This window comes from Grus americana, chromosome 12 (assembly GCF_028858705.1).
Source record: "Grus americana isolate bGruAme1 chromosome 12, bGruAme1.mat, whole genome shotgun sequence".
Classification (NCBI taxonomy): domain Eukaryota; kingdom Metazoa; phylum Chordata; class Aves; order Gruiformes; family Gruidae; genus Grus; species Grus americana.
In genome coordinates, this window is record NC_072863.1 from 20014644 (window position 1) to 20033766 (window position 19123).

A 19123-nucleotide genomic window follows, 5' to 3' on the forward strand; every position below is an offset into this window, starting at 1 on the left:
ATAAAACCAGCCTCACCCAACCCTTGCATCCCCAGACAGATAGCCTCCTTTCTTGTTCTGGAACAAACACGTGTGATCGGGGAACTGATCTGGTTAAAAATACATCTCTCTCCTTTTTGCCAGTTTAACTTAGACAAAGTTTGTTTCTCTGCTCTGTTTCACTGTGCAGGAACACGTGCAGGTATGTCAGCTCAGAGAGGAAGAAGCAAAAGGGGCAGTGAAAAAGGGCAAGGACGATCACTGCTTACATCTGCACCCCACAAGAAGAAATGCAGGCAGTACAGCTTAAGCAAAGGAACAGCAGTAGGATTTTTAAAGAAAGATAATTACTTTTATTAGACCAGCCTATATTGCTGGAAAAAGCAGAGGAGCTTTCAGACACACTGCTGCTTTAGCAGATTAGGCAAAGCACAAGATAGAACAAAACTGCTCATAATGTAAATATAACCATGCTGACCTTGAACAAGAAAATCACTTAGCATTTAGGCAACGGAGAAGTGTGTTAGGGACCAGTCACCAGCCCCTATGGAAGAGCGATAAACTGCAGTTAGTGATGGAATGACGTAGTAATACATAAAGCCAGTGTATCTAATTGAGGCCCCAATTTTTAGTACACAGCAGACATGGCTTAGTTACTCTCAGACATCAAGATCACAGACAAAGCATCATTTTCTGAGCAAGTTATACTGGTTACTATGTGCTGTCACTAGCGATAGAATTAGAAAACCAATAAACACAAAGACACTAGCTCTAGTATAGAAAATTACTGGAGGATTCAGCAGCATCTTCACAGGCTTCCCCTGTGCTTATATTCTTCCAGCAGTATCTGGCCATCCATGGGAGACAACACACAAGGCTAAGTGGACCCTCATGTCGGATATCAGTTCTTTCACTGTCTCCTATCAAACACAAGTTCACACAGATACAGAGGTGCTGTCCACAGTACAGTAATTTTGCTTCCAGAAAATGCACTTTCTGTATTTGAAGACTGCCAAGTTTAGGGTTATGCTTTCATTACAAGGGAACAAATCTTAAAAGTTTTTTAAAAAAAAACAAACAAAACCCAAACAAACCACAAAACACTGCCCCATATGAACCTCACTGCAGTTTTATAATCGATAACTAGCAATGCCACTGAAAAAGGCGCTCTTGTGCGGCCTACTTGTTTTCTGTTCCATGCCTCATCGTGTCTTTTGCCATCTCAAGTGTTCATGTGGTCACAAGTTGGGTCAGAGCTAATCTCTTTGAAATAATCCACCCTCCAGTTGATACTACTGCATCCTGTTGAACTAGGGATCCTCCTTGTAGCAGACAGACTTAAAGACTAGGAAGAAACAGGCGGGGGATTGGATGACTTTACTAGACACACAGCTGTATTTGTGGCATCTGACAATCAGTTGGCACACCACCCATCAGATGCAAAGGGAGCAACCTCACAGGGCATCTACACTGACTACTTGGTGATTCAGCAAAGAAAACAGTAGTCCACAGGATCCATGTTAGTAACAGCAGCGTACGAAAACACAGGATGGATGTTCTGGCGAGTAAGGTCAGGTCTTTGGACAGAAGACTTACATTTGGGATTTTCATGGTGTTATTTTCTGAAATGCTGCTAGTTCCACATGTGAGGCTTGAGAGGGAGACTGAGATAGGAAGTCAGTGATACAGAGAGAAAGGATTTAGACATGATGGGAACAGGAAGAACTTGTTAGGCATGCACATTAGTCACGCCACAGTCAGCCAGGCTGGCACGCTAATAAGAGCTTTGGAACTTACAAACACTTCTACAATACTGCTAGACATTTCAGAAGTAACACATGGGAAGCCCAAATGCTTGGCCTCACCTGACACCCTCAAAGTAACATCCATCTCCAAGACTTGGTGGAAGGAGGACAAATCAATACAGTGTAAGTCTGAGAGGCTACCAGCTTACTCAACAGTTCCAAAAGGAACAACAGGCAGGTGGGGAACAGCACCGTATGTGAAGGACATATAAACATTTAATGGTATGAAGTATTACAGGAGAAGAGAAACCCCATGAGTTTCTTATGGTAGAAGTCACATAATAAAGATGTATCATCAACTGAACTACCAGTTCAGGGACATCATAAAGTTGCAAGTTTAGGAAAGGTAGTAACAGTGGGCAACTGAAATCTCCTGATACAAAGTGGACCCTGTGCCTCACCAGAATGACAAAACCACCACTCCCCACAAAAAAACCCCAACAATACCAGACAAATTTCTGTGTCAAAAGACCAGGTAAAACATTCACCGCAGGTGAAGCTTTTAAAAACAGAAAGCTTGACTAATGAGAACAGAAGAGATTATAAAACACACAGTAGGTCAAAAGTAAACCGTAAATAAAGAACTAAAAACGTTTGGGTAGCACCTTGCAAAGTTACTTAACTACATCAAAAGCGGGAAACCAACTAGAAAAACCAGTGGGATCTCTTGCAGACCAAGGTGAAAAAGGGACACAAGGATAACGGCACAAACGCAGAGAAGCTCACATGAATACTCTGTTCTCTGTCTTTACTGGTGAAGCAACTGGGGAGACTTTCACACCTATCTTTATAGTATATAGGTCAGAGGGACTAGGTCAATTTGAATACAGTACAGGAGGCATTAGGCTGAAGGGCAAGTTAGATGTTGTTCACCTAGACCAGGCATTTACAGGACAGTTCCAAACCCGAAACTGAAGAACTGCTGGTCCAGTGCACACAAAGGACCCTAGCAGGACAGGAACTACAGAAAAGCAAATGTGATTTCCATCCCTGCAGAGTAATAGCAGATCAGGTCACTGTGCACACAGGCAACCACAGTCTGTTGGAAAGAACATACACAGCTTCTGTAAAAGAAAATCCTACCAAGACCACAGCTCTTCCTCCCAGCTGGCGTCAGCTTACATATCGCTCTGAATGTGGGGACTGAGCTGTTGGATCCACTGAATATCTGGGTTGAACACTGGATAGTCTTATGAAGGGATCAATCAGGATTATTTTGGAAAAACTTGTAAGCATAATCTACAGCTACCCAAAAGGGGCTCAAGACTTTCTGTGACAGCCTGCACATTCTTCTGCTATATATTGCAGACTCCTGGCAAACTTCATAATACCAGGATGCAAAGGTTTGCTGTACATTGCAATGTTTGCAACTAAGTACTTAAAAGCACCATGATGCACCCAGATGAACTCAGCGGGGGGGGGGGGGGGGGGGGGAATCCCATAGCCTTGTTTAACCTTATATTCCAGCCTGTAAGTTTTGTTCTGATGACTGTGGAATTGGATGTAGGGCAAACAATTGGCAATACTGCCAACAGCAGATATGCAAAAGAAAGTTTGTCATACGTGATTGCTTTTTCTTCCATAGCTTCTGGATGTAGTCACAGGTGCCAAAAGCTGGAAAAAGTCACTAAGGTGAATCCACAAAAAAATCTGGTTGAAACTCAAGTTTTTCTCTCCACTGATATCTTTAGCATTGCTGGAGACAATAGCAGGCTACTGGTTGCAACCAGGACAGCAGTTACATTCTCAGAGCAGAAAACAAATTCAGGTTAAAGCAACTTAAGCTGCAGTTCTTGGCAGCCTAAAAATAACAACGGCTGGTTGCAAGGGTCCCATCTCTTCCCAGACTGCATAGGAAGACCCAATCCCTTATGCCAGCTCTAGTATTTAGCACGTTAAAAGAGTCAGCAAAAAAAGTCTTACAACTCAGCAAAAAAATACCCTAACAAAAAGCAGTAGAGTATCTGCTGCTGACTTATCAAGCAGAAACAGCACAGCAAGCATACACTGATCAATGCAAGTAGTACAAGTGAGGGTGTGGGGCACATATATGAGGATGTTTTGTTTGCCATGGCCATGCAGGCTCATCCAAAAGTTGCATTTAACTTGCATTAGTTCCCCAAACCAGCAGACTACAGTCTCCCCATTAAGTATGACTGCAATAGATTTGGTATGTGAGTGAAGTAAGATTCTATGATTCTATGAAGTCAGATTGTGAAACTACAGTCCAGTTCTATAATGTACAAGTGGCTCGCAGGATACAAATACACTGCATAAGATAGTCAGCTATTCAACACTAACAATACTAAAGGAAAACAAAATTCTGGAAGACCTAGAATTAACCTCAAGCAAAGAGACTACAATGTTTCCACAACAAAGCTTAAACATTTATTTCTAAAATTAAATATTCTCTCCCACACCACATGAGATACAAACAGTCTCTCATAACTATGTACAGAACACCTTCAGTAAGATCCCTTCAAATGTCAAAACTGAATTTCAAAACCCATCTCATCAGCCTGGAAGCACTGGAAAATAACCAGGGTGCATTTTAATTTTGACGCATTAAAACTTGCGTGTTCATGTTTTGTTTTGTTTTACTTCACTAGATACCATTTTATGAAAGCAAAAAGCTAACTACATTTTCAAATTAATTTTGAAATTATGCAACATTTCTGAAGCTAACATGAAATTACAACTACACTGTGCACTAGCAAAATATACATAACCCTCCAAAAGCAATACCAGAGTTCTCTGAAAATACTGTATGCTACAACTCTGTCACAAAAATATATACTATAAAATTGCTAGTTCTGTTAAAGATAGTTATTTGGTACACTACCGAAAAGTCCCCAACAACTCACTATCCATGAGCAGATGCCACAAAACCATAATTCAATCATTATTCTAAGAGTTAACCGAAATAAAAGCTGTGGACCAAATCACTGACCTAAAGGGCAATATTATTTTGTTGTTATTAAATCTGTACATTGACTAACCCCTGAAGTTTCTAAAGGCTAAACCACTGAAGATGTATCTTTATTCCAGAAGACTTAAGATTCAACCATCCTACTGCCTATTTAGTTTTAAAAATCAACACACTTACAATGGTATGTGGCTTTTAAAGGACTACAAAAAAGGCTATGAATTCCTTGAAAACAGAGAGGTCTAAGTTGTTCCTTTTTGGATTTCGCAATGCAATCCTTCAAGGTGTCAGATCTTCTATTTTCAGTTGAATTCTTCTGCCTTGGAAGAGCTATCATCTCGCTCATTAACCAGACTCCAGGCTGCAATTCTTATTTACCAGACCTCACAGCTGGAGGTTGGCACCTATTTTTCTTTCCCTAACCTGTGACAGGTGGGTCTGTGCTGTGATCAGCAGGTTCTACTGAAAACTAAAGCATGGATTTACATACTTGACTTTGCTCAGGTACAGACACTGGCACAGCATCCACCCCATCAACAGCACGCAGCTCTGTGCCAGACCATACAGGTGAACGGGAGGTGGCATGTTCCACCTCAGCACTTTACCTCATGGTGCGAGGCCTAACTCTTCCTTTGACCATCGTTTCCAGTTTTATCTCCTTAGAGGTTGCCACTCCCTCAACTGCATCCAAGCCCAAAACACAAGTAGCAGTGTCCATCCTTCAGCTGATGGGGAAACCTCAACTGGAATGAGGGGAAACAGAACAACCATGTAAAAACACCGATAAACATATTATGAGCTATGGAAGCAATAATCACCTACTGTCTCACTTTGTTTTTCAAAAAAACCAAACCAGCAAACAAAACCCATCTTTGCTTAAAAAGTTGTTAACATACCACAATTTCAAAACCTATCAATTTGACGTCTTCTGATTTCTCAAAGTAAACATGGAAGCCCCGACTTCCCCAGATACCTCAGGGTGAGCCTGTAATTTCAGCTCCCCATTACTCCCTTTCATAGAACCTGTGCTCCTAAACTGCTCCATTTCTTTGCTGTCACAAATTGCTGTGCAAATCAAAATCCATTCTGTTATCACAGAATCACAGAATGGTTTGGGTGGGAAGGGACCTTAAAGATCATCTAGATCCAACCCCCCTGCTGCAGGCAGGGACACCCTCCACTAGACCACGTTGCCCAAAGCCTCATCCAACCTGGCCTTGAACACTTCCAGGGATGGGGCCTCTACAACCTCTCTGGGCAACCTGTGCCAGTGCCTCACCACTCTAACAGTAAAGAATTTCTTTCTAACACCTAATCTAAATCAACCCTCCTTCAGCTTAAACCCATTACCCCTTGTCCTTGTTATTTGGCTGAAGTCAAGTAATAAGGTCTCCAGTATCACTAGTTTAAAAAAAAAATTACCACTTAACAAATACTCTGTTTGCAATTTGAATTGGCATTTCCTTGAGTTTTATTTTGCCAACCCCTCTTATTAACAGCAAAGATACTGTGTTCAGAAAAGCAATATCCCCATTCCCTGTTCAACATGAACCATTACTGAGTTACGGTTCAGTTCCAATTCAGTGAAAAATTATTTATACACATAACATTCTCCAAATTCATCACCTCCACAGAGCTCTGTTATTGACCAACGTTTGTGTCTATTCATCTCTAGAAAGACATAAATCTTATTCAAGCCAAAAGCAGGGTGGCAAGAACAGTAAAAGTTTCTCTGCCAAAGCAAAACCATTTATTAGAAAACAAACCCCACTTACTAAGTTAGTAATCCTGCTAGGTCTAAACAGATCAGAGCACGCCAACTTGGGCATCTTTAAACTCACACTGAAACAAATAATTTGCTCAAAAATAAGTTTTTCCACTTTCTATCAGAAGCTGCCTACAGAAAGTTCATCTAACAGTCCTTAGAGATATGATATTAAACTTCATCTATCATCACTATTCTCCAATATTAATCTTTCCTTTAAAACAAACAAAAAAAAATGCAAAGCATCAGTGTCACAGTTTAAAAGACCTATCCCCATGTTCAGACACAGAAGCTGTTAGTGACAGCACTGAACTTCTATGTAACAAGTATCTGTGGATCACTACCAACTACTATGGCTGTACAAGTGGACATGAACAATTTACCAATGAAAACTTCATCACCAGAAGATTCCTCAATCTGGAACATATTACCAAAGCAGAAGCCACTAAGGGACCAGGATTATTGCTATCCATCAGTCCCCTTCCACAGGGGAACCATGAGAGGGAGAAAAACCCCACGCTGACACCTAAAGCCCAAATCCACTCCAATGAACTCAGAGAGAATGAGGGACCTTGTAAACTATCAAATCTATTAAGCTCACTACTAGAGGCAATGCATCATATATTTCTTATCATAAAGTGATCGATTTAACAGTTAATATTCAATCTCTTTTATATAGTATTGAATACTTTTCTATTTTTACTGATAATTTCTCTTTAAAATAGCCTCTTGCCCTTTACATATCTATAGCGTAATGAAGGCTAACAAACAACTAGCAGTCAGCTGGTAATACCTGGAAACCACTAAGGAGGGAAACAAACTCCTAACTTACAGAAACTCCTAACTTACAGAATCTGTTTTTAATTACTCCTGAAGCACATGAAGCTGCTCTATAAAACATTGATTTTCATCCCATTTCTAACAGTATAGCCCCTAAAGTATTTCAATCATTCCCGTATAGCATTCTGATCTTCCTCCCAATTTTGCCTCATTAAAATTTCATTATAACCTACCCATTGCTGGGGGTGGGTGGGGTGTCAGGGAGGATTACCGATAAAAGACATCATTTCTGGCTCAATACATCCCAAACTGCAAGTTGCTGAAGACTATAAAAATATTATACAGTCACTGCTTGCACCTTCCTTGCCACCCTAGTTCTCTTTCTGCTCATCTCTGTTTTTCAACATTCAGTAAATCAAGGAATCTTGTTTCGCTACAGAACCATAGTTTACTGGCTCTAACAGGTTAATAAACAGATAACCATACCTCCTCTCAGTTCTAAAATGTCCATAAAAGAATGGTGTTCATGTGACTAGGACAGACAGAATGTCTAGAGCAGACATGATTATGCAACATGATTTTTAGAAGGCCTTGTCTTCAACTGGTGCTAGCAGACTTAAAACTGTCTAAGCTATTCTCAGAGAAAGGATTCACTGAACAGTAGCGTAAAAAGATGAAGGAGGATACTGTGACTAAGAGCACCCAAATCAAGAAAACCATCCAGAAAAAAAAAATCATTGAAAATTCTGTGACTTAATTGAGAAGCAGCAATAGCCTTTGAAGGATTCAAACTAACATGAATACAACCATGATTCATTTCAGATATAATGGATAACAGTTAAAAAAAAGTGTATGCTTCAAGTTGCCAATTTAGGCAAAAATATCCTGAGCCAAGTCTAGAGAGCTTCCTGGAACGCCTTTCAGGGTAATCCAGTCAAGGGAAAGAACAATTGCAACAACAGCTAATTTCTATAGTCCCTCTCGCTACTAACTTAAAGTAGGTTGAGGTACCTTATTTTTTACAGTAAGAACACAAAATAGAGAGATTGAGGTTCTCATCCAGGTTTGTCCACCGCAATGATACAGTCAGGAAGAAAACACAAGTCTTCCAAACCTCGTTGCAGTCATTTATCCTTCAAGTCACACTTGCCGCCTCTAGTAACTTGCATACAGAGAAGCTGGACAGAACCTGCAAAACCCGAGAAACTCTCAGAGGTCCAGTGGCCAATCAATGTTTTTATTTAAGATTATCTCTTTCTTTTCAGACTAATCTAATCACTTAAAAACAAATACAGGCCTCATCTGTGGAACCATCTGAAGACTACTGATCTCTCTGCAATGGCCTCTTCCAAGAAACTTCTGGCATCTCCAAAACCCTAAACTTTAGTGTCAAATTGTCTGGACTGATCTAGTTTTCTCCTCCAGTGCAATTTCGATGAAACAGTCTACATAAAATGACAACCAAGAAAGTATATTATGCTTATGTTGCCTAACTTTTGCCTGTATGTCTGTGATCCATACATTAGATGACTACTGCTCAATTTTTAGCATATGGACTTTTACGATGAAACCATACCTACGCATGTCTCAATGGCTTAGCACTTCTCCTTGGGGAAAAAAAACCCGACAAGAACATTTTTTTAAACCAAGACAAAATTTCAGTGAAAACTTCAGAAATAATCAGACCTATAGCCTCCATAATTCAATTTATGAATTCTGACAGCCTCAAATAGGCTGCAAAAATTTACAGAAACCATACTAGGAACCATTCAGGAATAGCCCTATTATCTAGCAGGGACAAAAAATTCTTATTTCCAGCCACTTAGCATAAAACACACTGTAGCAGCAGAGTGCTCATCACCTTCTTCTATCTTCGTCTATCCTGTCTGGTGTAACTAGTTTCAGCTTACGACAAATAAAACTCTGCTGCTGCTGAGCATCTCTGACACATTTAAAGAAGAAGAAAACACACTTAAGTTAGCAGAACAGTATAGGGTAGTAGGCAGTTTTTGAGTAGGTTCTTCCAAACCACTTATATTAAATATGTAAAAAAAGACTTAACACCTTGAAATCCTCCAAAATGAAAAAAGAGGAGGGAAAAAAAGAAAAAAAAAAAAGCAGCTGGCAGCAAATAACCTGAAGCACAGATTTCATATTCTCAAAAAAAAAAAAAAAAGGCACTACTGGGAGCTACTTTTTGCAGTGGTTTAGATTTCTATGTTAAAACATAATCCAAGCACAGCAAACCAAAGTAATTCATCCTTGACATGAAAAGAGACCACAATGGTAAGCGTACATGGGAATATTTGTCTCACTTGAATCTTTTTTCTGTGAAATAAGAGAAAGGTAATTTGTATTCTATTTATCCTTCTTTATAACGCTTTATTTTTAATGTTTGGTTTTATCCAGCGTTCCTTCCAAATGAACAGCATCAATCTTAATCTTCTTTCAGCTTTTATTCCCAGTATTTTACAGGAATTCAGATATTATGGTGGCAAGTGTCCTACATGAGATTTTTGCCACCTGCCTCTTCTCTATCTGTTTACTTTTCAGTTCCAGTTCAACTGAACCAGAGCCAGAATTATGCTCCTATTTCTTAAGGAAGAGTGAGCCTAATCACTAGAATTTCACATTCTATCAGCATGTCAACAGGGATTAGTTTTAATATTACATTTCCATTTGGTTCTTCCGAGTTTGGATAACTGCTTGTACAACACTGTACCAAAAGAACTTGCCTTCTGTTTCTTGGCTTGCTGTCTTTCCATCTGGGCCAGTGGCTTGCTAAAGTTTTGCTCCCCTCATGCTTAAGGGCTACATCACTTGCAATTACTCATCTCCCTTCAGGCACTGCTGCAGTCTTTGAAGAAGGCTTCTTTCCTCACGACAACTACACCTTTTCTGTGGTTTTCAAACCACCTCCTCAGCCTCCAATATTCTCTCTGCAGAAAGACTACTTGGAGAAGGCTGGTGCAACACTTTTCTGACTGGCATTCATTGCCTGCTTAATGTGGCAGTCAAATTACTGAAGACTAGAAAAATATTTTTTCTCCTTATAAAGGTTACAAGGGACATCTACCTAGCACATCATCTTCCCAAAAAGTCAATCTTTTAGCACGTTTATTTATACAGAAAAGAACTCCCTTGCAATTTGTCATTCACTGGCAGCTGAACTTACCCTTGTGCTCACTTACTGGGTAAGGAAAATGGTGTGGCACGCAATCTTTATATTCTTACAGTCACCTGGAAAAGGGGCTGTAAGCAACCAGATTTATTTAGTTGGCCCAAATTGCTTCTTATCAGTGGAGGATCACAAGCTTTTTTCCACCTTTCCTAACACACCTAAAACTCATGAACTCTAGAAGTTCATCTGCACAATTCTTATCTCTGTGCAAAATGCCTCATGGAAAATGAGGAAAATGATTTAACTCTCTCAAAAGGATGAAGAAGTAGTAAGATGCTGACTAGAAGAGGATTATGACAGGGATCCTTTCCTCCCTTTCTCTTCTGTTTCAAACATGGACTCCAAGTACCACCCAGTAAAGCAGGCAGCATTGCAGATGCTGGAACCCATCACATGCCAGCAAAGCCTGGAGAGGAGACATCTTTGCTGGCAGAGCGGCAAAGGATAAGTTACAGGAGTATGTCTATGGCTCATACATTACAAACACCACAGCCCTAGGCAGGACCTTGCCAAAAATGCCACAGAGTTCAAGATAATGGAAAGAAGAGCATAAAATGAGATTTTCTATGGCATTAAGAATTGTGAGAACTCACACTCTATAACACAAAACGGCACGAGTGCTCTGGGAAGGCATACATATCTCTATATGGCTGCTGTCCCAGTGACCTTGCCACCACTCAGCAGAGCTGTTCTACATTCCATAAGATGTCATTCTCATGAAATTAGCACTTTAATAACCTTGGCTGCAAGCACGCAGTGTGGCAAAGCAATATCCGCGTACTCACAACAAGCACTGCCTTCCAGGAAGTCATCAAAGCCCAGTCAGATCACAAAAATTTAAGGCATATGCTATAAGGCACAGAGATGTATGTGCAGTCCAGAAAAGGGACAACAGGAGTGAAGTGACAAATACAACAAAAACCTTACTGAATAAATGTTTATGGTCAATGGAGCAGGGGGTGTCCCACTTAACAAATGAAGCCCTTTACACCCGAGTTACGAAAATGAAGGGCTTTTTGAAAGGTTGTACAAGTAGCCCAGGAAAGATACCTACTGCCATTTACAGTGCCGGACTGAAACACACCACAGCTTTTGGTCAATCAGCATATACCACAGCACTAACAAACAGTAATAAGGTACCAATCCAAATTCAAATTATTAACTATGTGCTATCTGAATGCAGCACTAGGACCAACTTAACAGCTACATTCCATTTTATAGCTATAGCACTCCCTGACATGTTTTGTTATTAAGGACATGTTTTTGAGAATTTGTGAATTAACTGCAGTAGAGCTGCCCTGTCTTGTTATTTAAATGCAAACTTTGCAATGATCAACTGAGTACCAATATAACACCCCACTCTGTAGGAGCATAAACATCATTAAAAAGGTCAAGCATTTTCATAATGTTTTGCTAATGAGGGTCAGGGCCTGACTGGACTTGTTTTGGCCTCCAGCTTAGCAACAGTTTCTGTATTGGCCAAACTCTGACGAGTCTACTATTATTTTTAAGTAATTTGCATCTTCCTTGCCTTCCATAGAGACTCTTACCACAGAAACCACCACCATATGGCTCAAACAACTTCTGTGTTAGCACACTAGCACTTTGACGTTCTACTTCATAATCTGATGCTATGGAAAACCTGCAGTTAACTGTAAACAAGGACTTAATGTAAAAATAGACAGCTTGGCATACTGACCTTGCTCCATTAATTACGGCATGAGCCTTGAGAGAAGCAAAAACTATGGACTAGATAAATATATTTCATTCATTGAATGGTCACAGCCTAGATCTGTAAACTAAGCAAACTGAGCTAGCCCAGTCTTCAAAACTTTTACTTCCCAGTTATCTCTTAGCTGTCAACAGCAACTACTCCCTATCTATCTGGAGATGAGCAGTTAAAAGGATGTTTAGGGCTTGATAACAGAACTGTCCATATACTTAGATGGTATCTACTTGTTTCTTAACAGATATGACAAAAAAAGTGCCAACGTTAGCTTTCTCTTCGTTTAGTATTCAATGCTAGATAACATTACAATTATAAAGGTATCATAAGAAACAACATGTTTAACTCACAACTGAAGAAGAAGCAGAGCTTTGCACTCTTTTAGTAACTCCTAATAAAACATTCACATTCTTAAATCGTTAACTTCTCAACAATTTCTAGCAAAGAATATCAGAGTTAGATGTACATGTGAAGTAAGTCAGATCCTGACCCACAACATATTTTTCTCACAGGCAGACAAGTTCAACAGGAATATATAATGTCAAAAACAACTTCAAAATTTGAATTTGAAAAATCCATGGAAGTCTTTATGAGGACGTTATCTTCAGTACAAGACAGAGTAAAAGAAAACATGACAAAGATACGAATGTAACTAAAACAAAGGAGGCAATAAAAATGAATGGCCAGACTGATGGCACAGGGAGAGGTGGCTGCTGACTCCTCCTCACCCTACAAGGGGTATGAGAATAATTAACTCCTGCAAAACTAGTACTGCAGTGAATCAGATCATTTATAATAACTTTGTGGTGACTGCTTTTAGCTGAAGAAACAAAACCAGGATCCATCCTTAAGACTGTCTATGATGTGATGTCCTGTACTAATAGAAACTACCTCATTTGGACATAAGAACAGCTCTCTAGAATGAGCTTATGAAGGAAAAAGCCCTCAAATTATAGTTAACCTAATTTGGAGTTTATCATAGCAGTATTTTCTCCATTCACCAATCATATCAGAAGACAAACCTACTGACAAAGGTACATTCTTTCTGAAGCCATGCAGCTTTATCCTTTTTCCTCCTCTGCTGTACCAAGATGCATTCACCAGTCCGGCTTTCAAATATGCTGGGAATTCCCTGCTGAGTACTGCCAACAACAGCCAAAATACACATTTTCTACCGCACTGTATTTTAAAAACGTCTACCGCAGAATGCCACTCTGAAAGAGCCACCACTTCATATTCCAACATTTAATATTCAACAGTAAAGACCATGTTAATACAGAAGAAAATACTGAAACTTATACAAAACCACGACATACACATGAAAAACAGAATGAAGTCAGACGGACACACAGACATGAGAGAACACTTCCCTGTCTGCATGTTTCCTTGCTGTGGTTTTTGTTTTGTGACTGGTGCTGATCTTTAGCCATGACCAAATTATTGCACAGAGTCTGCCACACAAGTAGGTCTCCACTGCCATACAACTAAGTCCTACAGAGAAACAATAAAATTGCAAACTTCTGGCATCAAGAATAGCAACGCAAATAGGTACAGCTGAACTCTGAGTAGGTACTGTGGATGAAGAATATTGGGATTTTTTAAGACAATATGAAATTCATACTTTGGTAAGCTTCCGGGCAAAGCTTCACAAAAACACCTGTAAAGAAACGGATACCAAGGCAAGCAAGGAGTCAAGAATAAGGCTCCAACTTTAAACATCACAATAAGTTGTAGAGACTAAAACAGGAAGCGGACTTGCAGCCAAGAAACAAGAAATTTGTGAAAAGCATGTATTCCTACAAACTTGCAAGCCTAACGTTTTTATTTACATGTATGTGTAAGAATATGTACACACCTACAGACAAGCCTAATCTTTCTTCAATGCCTTAAAAGAAAGATTCCAACAGTCATTTAACATTTTGGAAAAAAAAACAGCTTTGGGACTGTACAGGAAGATTCTAAACTCAGTCTAAATTACTTGCAAATCACCACCACTAGTGCCAACATAGTATCCAGATACAGTAACTAAGGGAAAAAAATTGGATGGCCAGTAAGAAACCCTAGAACCATTTCTTTACAACAGGGTCAAATTCCACTCACTCTGAGGAGAATCACAACTTTCTTTCAGAGTGTCAAAACTAATGGGCATAAAATTAGCTAGCTCCACATTTTTAGATGGTACTGAATTTAAATGTCTCTAAACTTCACTAATGAAGAATTAAGGTGGTGTAGTAACCTCACCCCATACCCTCTAGAATATGTAAACTGACAGATCTTAGACCTGAAAACACAATGAAATACAAAGGTCAGACACATCAACACGGCAGCTTATCAGTATCTCTGTCCTGTAGCCAAATGGAACAGTTGCTGCAAAATACTACAAGTCATCAATGAAGAAAGGAACTGATAGATTTCCAAGCTAAGTCTTTAGGTCAAGAAAGCATTTTAATCCAGAGGCCTTCAATCACAGAAGATGGTCAAGCCATACAGACTATTCCTGTGGCAACGAATGTGGTTGCCTGCAATGCTTCTGTCTGACAGCTGGAGCCTCTGCACAGGCACAGCAGGTCTGATGCTGCCCTAAAGCACCAGGTCTACCACAGGTCAGCTCTACACACATTTAATGCCTCTGGAACAGCCGCACCCTGACAGATGAGGAGGATATGAGCAAGCCATCACGTAGGCATTTGATGCAAAGCGCTTGTGGTAAACATCTTTGCCAAGAGCTCCTCAGCCTGATGGGAAGCAGGGCCACATTGGCCATTCTAGCTGCAAAATCTTGATCTCAGTTACTGTGTACCAGATGACAGGGGCAGAACAAACTATTCCCCTTACAAATTGTGTCAAGTATGGGTGGTCACCACTAAAATAATCCTGTTTGCTAGCAGACTACCTTCAGGAAACGACTATAAGCAGACAACTAGCAAACGAGTTAACCTGCTGGACTGCCATACAATGTCTTCCCCACAAAGATGCCAACATTAAAATTACGTAGGCAAACTGAAGACCTTGAGGCAGACACTGTGCAGGATCAAAAACTCAGAAGGGTGATTTCTGTGTGCCAAGGGAAATCTTTATAGTAAGCAGAAATATGAGGATCTTTAAGAAAAAAAAAGTCATCCTCATTCTCCACAGCGCAGCTTCAACTGAACTCTTCACACACTTACCCTTCCCATGCTGTCATAACCTTCTTGCACACGCTTGCACTTCTACTCAAACACTTTCCTACTAGGAGAAAAATAGTAGTAAGTAGTGTGAACCTTCAGTCTGTTTACACTGATGGGCAGCCCTTTTCCACTTCCATGATGGAAGGCGGGACACAGTATTGTTTCCACAGATCACGGAGGCACAGGGTGTGTTGCACGAGACCAAACCAGAAAGGAAATAAAGGAATATAAGTTATTTGTCAGAAGAGTAAGAAACACAGGAAAAAAAGGTTACTCTGTTTTCCTTCTCCCTAAATGAATGGGGTAAAATGTTTTTACAACTCTTTCTGTATCCCCTTACAATTTATTTCTATTGCCACTTCTAAAATAACTGCTTTTAATCGATTGCCATGTTTGATAACTCAGTTTGATGTGTAAAGTTTCAAGAAATGTCTGAATGACACTTTGTGTAAGTGACAATTTTTGTCTGGGGCAACAATTTTCAAACTTTCTATCAGCCTCCACAGGATAGTTTGTACATTCCTTCCACACCTATACTTTGAGAGCCACCACACTGGCAGAAGCAAGGGGAAAGATCAGGCCCTGCACAACACACCCTGTGAAGAAGAGAAGGGGTGGCCCAGACAGCAGCTCAAAACGAAGTGAAATTATATGTAGAAGAAAGCTCTTCAGTTAAGACAGTGATGGAATAAAATGTAGGCAGATCAATGGAAGCCTACAAGTGGAAGCCTGTGGCTGGAGGGATTTGCTGAGCCTATTCTCACCAAGACACCGCTGGACAGATTCAGTATTTTCCAGTTAACTTCTTCTGACTCCATGAGTCACCCTCTCCAACCCAACAGCTCCCCAGCAATACCCTTGACCAACACCCCGTACCCTGTGCTTTAGGAACTACAGTCAGAGATCTGAAAATGCCAACTATTTCATCCATGTATGGGCTGTGCTAGAGTCTGAAACCTGCACCCTTCCAAAACAGGCATTTTGTCTCACTCCTATTAACTGCTCCAAATTTCCTTCCCTTTGAGCCCTGCTGTGGTCCTCATCTTGGCATCAAAAGGTTACAAAAATCCAGAGGTGTCACCGCAAGCAGGTTTTGTTCAAAAGACAACACACCAGAACCCCTTGTCCAAGTGATTCAGCCACCTGCTTTTCTTTGATCGTGCCCTGTTTGATTGTTCAAAGACCTGCAAGGAATATGAGTCATGCTTGTGTGAGGATACCTGCTTACAGGTCTTTCATCCTCCCTGTAATTAATGCAACTTAAAAAAATAAAAATAAAAAAATTCTAGAATTCACATACAAACTCTTATTTTAGGATACTACTCTTAAGAACAGATATTTTGGTCTACGGACAAAAGCTCCAAAAGGATTCCAGGCAGAAAGCTGCAATAGTCATTCACTGAAAAATGCTGGTTCTCATTCAGGTGTTTTTGCTGTACAAGATGAAGCTCAGCTTCAAAGACAACATCGTATCTTTTTGAGCTACCCAGTTATCGATAAAACTGCCAGCGAATCTTTTGAATGCTAGAAGTCACGCTGCCTCTGAACACTTAGCAGGAGCAATTATTCACTGACCTAGAATTTTACATTTAATACTGAACAACTTTGAAAAAGTTGCTTCCCCAACTGCACAAACATAATCAGCTCACAAGGCTGCTGAAAGCAGCAGTTCTGCCATCTGTCTGCTTATTCCCACCTCGCACTTGTGCAGGCACAAGTGTTTGTGAAGCCGTGCAACCATCCAGAGGGAACCAATCCCTGTGAAAACTAACCAAGGAAAAAAATAAAGTTATGATTAGATCATTTCTCAATCTGTACAACCATGCATGCTGGCACAAGCATGGGAATAAGAAGAAATGATATCATTAGTTTTAATGGCAGTGCCATTTTCAGAACTCCATTGACACAGCAACTTTTCACCAGGTCTAGCAACTAAATCTGAAGAAAACTTAAGCACACATAAGATTTTTAGAAAAATATAAGTAATTTACCTTAACAAGAAGGCAATAGCAAATTAAGTAAAGAAGTGGGAGAAGAAAGGTGAAGCGATCTACTGGTTACTGAGAGGAATCAAAGTGCTTACAGGAAAACATTTCAGTGATGAGATCTTCACCCCTGCCTCAGTTTCCTCCACTAATAAAACAGAGACAGTAGCACTCATCTGTTCAACAGCACACTCCGCAATACAATTTAAAAATAGAACAAGAACAAGGTAATATTGTTACAGAGAGACACAGACAGAATTCAACTCTCTTACAGCAATGAAAGAGTGAAACGGCACAAAGCTGATGCTGTAACCTATAGTGGTCTGGGATGGAGAACAGATACAGGACAATGCAAAGCAAAATGGCTACTTAGAGCAGCAGTTTCTAAACAGTTGGTATCTACAAAAGGACAGACATGGATTTACAAAAGACCTGGGTAAAGAAACTCACAGTGGAGTCTCCCTGCCCTCCTTTCATTATTGGTACTCTGATGTAATCACATAGGAGTTATGAAGAGCATATAGGGAAGACTTGCTCGGGTGGCAGGTTAAGTAGGAATCCACAGAGCTGGGTTGTCATGACAGCAGCTGAAAGTATGCAAGAGATGTATAGATCCTGGGTGTTAGAACAGTAAGGACTCCAAATAAGATCATTAGTACATCACATTATTTTAAACACCAAGAAGCATACAGTACATCTCATTAATGAAACACGGACTGCATGATAACCATTTGCATTGGTGAGGGTGCACGAGGGTCTAGGACACACACAAAAAATTGTATTTGTTATGTACTGATAAAGTACAGGTTCTCACAGATTCGATAGTCATGCTATACATAAGAGGAAACAAGTGACATGCACTCTGGTGGACCAACACACTCGAGTCTCAGCTGAAGCCTGGAAACTCACCGCATGAGCTCCATCCCATTTAAAAGCAAAGTAAACCAACGGAAACTTGATTTCAACAACCCCTTACGTTAACTTTGCATTCAAACGGACTTGGAGCATGCAGCGACTCAGTAACTCATTCCAGCTGAGAGGAAGTAACTTCCTCTCAGAGAGAAGTTACTCCCTGAAGTGTGTGAACTCTATCTGCAACAGCATGCCCGGTTCCCCGGTGCAGGCAGGCTGCAGGTGCTGACATGCTGGGCAACGCCGTCCTGTCGGGTCACTTCCAAAGGCAGGAGGGCACGGGGTTCAAGACAAAACACAGAACAAGAGTGGGCAGGGACGGGAACAAAGCAGGCCCTTGGTGGACGCTCTTGCAAGGAGGCTTGGGAGGCGGAGGAGGATGGGAGTAACAGGTGTTTATGTGATCTGTTCAAAACTCTGGGAATTTGATGTGGTGGATTACTCAGGGACTCGGGACGTCTAACACTGGGTGATGTTCAGAGATTGTTACAAAGCAAGGACTCTGCACGGTTTGAGACCCAAGTAGTGTTATGAGTGCCTGGCACAGGGAACGTACTGGTACGCCAGTGCTCACAAATCCGGGATTCACACGACAGGTCTCTTACACTGGGTACTCACCATCCAACACTGGTGAACAGAGGCCCGTACTCACGCAGAACACATGGACAGACAGAGGTTGTCCAGTGAAGGGGCTACTGGTGAAACGAGCACGGAGCAGTCTACTCAGGCGCTACCGAACACAAACCGGGAGCAGGGAGAGGGCACTGACCACGGGGTGCTGTCAGAAGCTCCCGCAGTCGGACCTCGCCGCGAAGGGCACGGAGCCGAGCACGACGCGCTCGCACAAAGGCGAGTTGCTCGGGACAGGCGGGGCCCGGCCCAGCCGGAGGTGTCAGG

The 19123-nt window shown here is 40.9% G+C and overlaps 1 protein-coding gene across 2 annotated transcripts in view; it reads right to left on the reverse strand.

The window, feature by feature from the left end:
• The window catches only part of AMMECR1 (AMMECR nuclear protein 1), a 102370-nt gene that overhangs the window by 56036 nt on the left and 27211 nt on the right, over positions 1 to 19123 (reverse strand). The window lies entirely within an intron of this gene.